A 4,903-nucleotide genomic window follows, 5' to 3' on the forward strand; every position below is an offset into this window, starting at 1 on the left:
ATGAGTCCCTCAATCATACATTTTTTATTTAGAGGAGGAAAGCGGGATGAAGATGTTGTGGAAGAGGACGCCAGGGCGGCAGAAGTTTGGTTTGGTGTAGAAGGCTTACAGCCGTACATGTTTGAGCCCTTGCCTCGCAACGCTGCCAGTTCTGTTAGCTCTACGCCTGCTGAAGACACAGACGTCCATCCCTGTGAACACTGGGATGGAACTCAATGGTAGAGTAAATTATTCTTATTATTTCAACCGTTACGTATATTAGCTGCGATCAGATGATCATTGATATATGATTGGTCAAATTTAGGTGTACAAGCTGACGTATGACTAACTGGCCTGCATAAAATAATAAAAAGAAAAAAAAAGATTTTAAAGACAGGATTTTTTTTTATAGAAATTTTCTAACTTTTTGGACAATATAGTCTGATTAAGAATACATTTATATACATGTTTAAGCCAGAAGGATTTGAAATTTAAATATGACTTCCCTACGACTTTAAGGGCTGGTTATACTCCCTGCAGCAGTGTGTCGCAGTGAGCTTACTTTTGTGCCCAATATTGAGCGTAGTCTGCGCTATGTTATTCCACGCCACAACGTAAGAGGGACAACCACAAACTAGCTGTGGGTCTAGATACGGCCGATGCGGTGAGGAAATGGGTGCAAGTTTGTGCGACAACTGAGGGACATGAGGGTGAAAAAGAGCGGGGATCCAGTTGGAGAAAGGGTCCCAGCGTTCTTGCGCACCTCGCTCTTCTAGCTGGTCTAACTTCACAAGTGGTTTTCCTCAATGGCGGTCATACAAACAAAACAAGCCGGTAAGGCACCAAACAGGACATACGCATGAATAGAGCGGATGTAGATTTGACCAATCAAAGGCCTCCTGTCTGCGGCACTGTCTGCGGTCATCTAGAATTTTGCAGAGCTGCAGTAGAGTGTCTGCGGCAGGGACGGGGGTACATTTGCATTTATTGTGACACACCCACAGACGACCTGGTTTCTGAGTATATATCAGCCTTTAAGAAACACTTATGGATGGGCTACATGTCCTATTCAACAGTCACCGTCCTTGTGCACACTCAGGAAACATCACACAGGCCAAGGCGATCCAAAATGCTTGATGAACCACATTTTACCTCACAAGCAGACCAAACCACTGTTAAAACACCAAAAACACAAAATCATCTTAAAAATCTTTCACAAAATCACGGGAGCCTGAGAAGGACAAGATCGGGGTAAACAACAGAGCGGTTATCTTGTCGTATAAACCAGAGATAAATATTAATAAATGAATTCTACTTGCATTTAAATTAGTTAATTGAATATATGCCCGGGGTATCTATATTAAACAAACCTAAACGAAACAAACCCAATCATGTATGATGCAAAAAGAAAAATACTTTATTTTAAGTTGCAAATTTTAATACTGAGCCCACCACTTAAACTTAACTTTATTAACAGAAAAATGCTTAGTCTTGTAGTACAGGAAGACTGAACTGGATTTTTTTATGCCATCATAAATTAAGTTAGAACAAAAATGATTTAGTTAATCTAAAAATACGTCAACAGATCAATAGAACAGTAATTAACTGTGAGCATAAAATTTGGACCCAATCAGTACCCAGAAATACATGATCATGTCTTATGGATGGATGGATGGATGGATGATGAAACCAAACAAAGTGATTAAAAACACGATCATGAACATTCTTCAGCTGAGTTTTTGTTAGGAATATAAAAAATAGACACACTCTGTTCATTAGTCTGTAATCAGTCATTGACTTCCGTTATAAGCATTGGTGGTAATTTAACAGGGTTACAGAATTACATTTTTGTGACTTTATAAACTGACTTTCCCAACAAAACACACACACTAATAAGAAATGATTTAACAACTGGATGGAGTTCAGCTTGTGTTTCTCTCATCCCAACCATCAGCTCTGTTGCTTTGACATAAATCTACTGAAACACGATCGTTAGAAAGCCATGCAAATGTGGTCTGTGTGAGAGCTGAAGTTAGGCGGTGAAGCTCTCCTGATAGTCTGATCTGTGGGGGATGGGCCGACAGCTTTAACAGACTGCAGAGCTGCACTCACTCCTACACACACTCATATCCACACACTCCTCTCCCCAGAATAGGCACTGCTCTGTGGGCCTTTTGAGCAGGGGAGTTGATATATATCTGGATCCTAATGCTATTGTTCAGTTTCAGGACAGAAAACATATCAGAGGGCAGAACAGCTAAAGGATTGTTCGTATTCAAGCCATGATGTCACTCTGTGGTTCATGCAAACAGTTCTGATAATATCTAAGGAGACTGTAATGAAACACTACCCTCGGTGGTGTTCAAATGTTTCTAAATACCTAGGCTGTGTCTCATCTCTTGTTTTAAGCTAAATGTGAAACAATCTGCCTTCTTGTAGATTGCCTATTGATCCCATGGTGACCTAAATGGTCTTTCAGACTGCCGTCACATCAAAACATAAGGATCCAGTCCTGCATTTACAGCAGATTATGCTAGTCTGAAGCTATCCAAGACCTTAAAAACAGACCCTGGTATAGTTAAATAATCAGGCTCTACATAGAGATCCCGTAACCGTTTGCTTGTAGCATGAATGCCTACTGCTGCAAACCAAAAGCAGGGGAGGATGTAACGTAAAAGCAGTACAAAATAGAGTAGAAGAAGAAAAGGAGATCCAATCTGAAAAGTTTATAACACCAAAATAAGTCTTCCTGTGCTGTATTAATGCTGCACCTTAAACAATCTGTTGCAACTATGTGAAGTCGTTTGGCCTGGTTTAAAAATCTTTTTGCGAATGCAAACCAGGCAAAAACTTTGAATATTTTTACTTCAAACATTTCCTGGATTCATCCCTGGACCGGGCATACTTTCAACATAATTTCAGTGCAACCTGAACAGCTTTGCTGCGGTCGTGCATCAGTCAGCTTACAGAAACAGGCAAAGAGTAAACTCTTATTGCCTGCTCTTATTATGCTCCGATTCATCATTGTCATGCAACTTATGAGTAAACAGCTCCTCTGATGATATTGTTATAAATGTGTTGCATGGCGATATTTTGCAGACAATTCCTAATCCCTGCGTTTGGTCAAGCTATAAGCTGCAGATACTTTAAAGTACAATGATAGAAAAAAAATAAAAAGCATTCAGTGTGTTCTCTAGCTTTTCTTTACTGGGAAGGAAGACAGAGTTGGGTTGAAAGCAAAGTTTTATTTTTATTTTAAATTAGAAAAAACAATTATGGTGTTTTCAACATGTTACACCGGAATTGGAGTATGAAGGAATACTGAAAGAACAGGCGGTCTTAGAGATCATTCACTCGTGCACCACCCAAGTACTCTAGAAAAGTTAAAAGACAATCCACCGGACTTGGTTTTCAAGTTTGAAGACGTTTCGCTTCCCATTCAGGAAGCTTTTTCAATTCAAAATGTCAGATTCAGCGTTGAGTTTGAAGCTTTATACAGCAGCCCGAAAACTTGTTTCGGCTTAGAAAACATGCAAATTGAACCGGAGTCCCCCTTCATCCCCTTAGGAATGGGGAGGCGTTTTGGGTTCGTTAGCCTGGAATATCCGATACTGGGCTATGCCTCTGAAAGGGGGGTCATTAGGGGCAATTGTCAGCTTGGCTGTCCAGGTGAGATGTTTTGTCCCCTGCTTGGGGTTGGTGGGTTGAAATGATACCGTGACATCGCTGCATTGTAGGTTTTTGAGTCAACCCCCTCTGTTTAAGGTTGCTTTTCTTTCTAAACATAAATGGCTTCCTTCAAACCCCTTTAAAACCACCTGTCTTCTTTGTCCAAAATGTGAACATTCTGGTCCTCAAATGAGTATCCCTTGTCCTTAAGGTCCAAGTGGACAGCATAGTCCTGTCTGAAGGAGGTTGCTCTTTTGTATTGAGCCATGCATCTGTGGAGAGGTTGTTTGCTTTCTACATTATCAAGATCAGAGCATTCCTCACTGCGTTGAACTGTGTACACCACTCCATTAATCTAAGGTCTGGGGTTTTTGTCCTTAGGATGCACTAGTCTCTTTTTAAGGGTCTTGTTTGGTTTGAAATGTTTGGGTATGCACAGGTTTTGAGAGCAACTTTGATGAGTTTCTGCTCCTTCTGTTTTTGTAGGAACATTCTTGACCCGGTGTTGTATGGTTCTGATGCCTGAATGTGTTCCAGTGGGCGGTGTGAGTCAAATATCAGATATTGTTCTGTGTGAACTTCAAACTCAATGTTAATTCTTACATTTTGAATTGAAAAAGCTTCATGGATGGGAAGCGAAACTTAAGTCTTCAAACTTGGAAACCAAGTCCAGTGGATTGTTTTTTGTTTTTTTTTGGAATAACCAAAGGCATAATGGCCTGGATGAGAATCTTCACCAGCACACCCAATTATTAGGTCCACCTTTTTGGTTAAATCACGATTAAATGACCCAATCCAGAGGCAGCAACTGAATGGATTTTCAAATGTATGTTGATAACAACTGAAATAATAGAAAAATTATCTCAGAAAGGACAATATATTGATATATATCAAACAATATATATCAAACCCAAATCATGTGGTCTATGGCAGCAGAGGGCCACACCAGAAGCCTTAACAGTCTGCTAAGAAAACTGAGGGCTAAAACTTTGTGTTTCAACAAAACTCGGCGGAAAGATTTCGGAAAATGACGTTTGTTTTAATCAGCCGTATTTTAACACGCCCCCAAAAATCTACTTTTTTTGCTCTAAAACAAATACGGAAATTATTTTCTTACAAGATAAAAGATAAATCTATATTGTTCGTATGGAGACTGTTTGCTTTAAAATTCTACCTTTTATGAACACTAGTAGGTGATTTTTCACCCATTTTAGAAATGATCGCATGTTTATCTATAGCTGTTTGTTAGAAACTG

General features: G+C 39.7%; 1 protein-coding gene across 3 annotated transcripts in view; it reads right to left on the reverse strand.

Moving 5' to 3' along the window:
* The window catches only part of pds5a (PDS5 cohesin associated factor A), a 37,260-nt gene that overhangs the window by 21,918 nt on the left and 10,439 nt on the right, over window positions 1–4,903 (reverse strand). The window lies entirely within an intron of this gene.

This window comes from Cyprinodon variegatus, unplaced genomic scaffold (genome assembly GCF_000732505.1).
Source record: "Cyprinodon variegatus isolate N-32 unplaced genomic scaffold, C_variegatus-1.0 Scaffold837, whole genome shotgun sequence".
Lineage (NCBI taxonomy): Eukaryota > Metazoa > Chordata > Actinopteri > Cyprinodontiformes > Cyprinodontidae > Cyprinodon > Cyprinodon variegatus.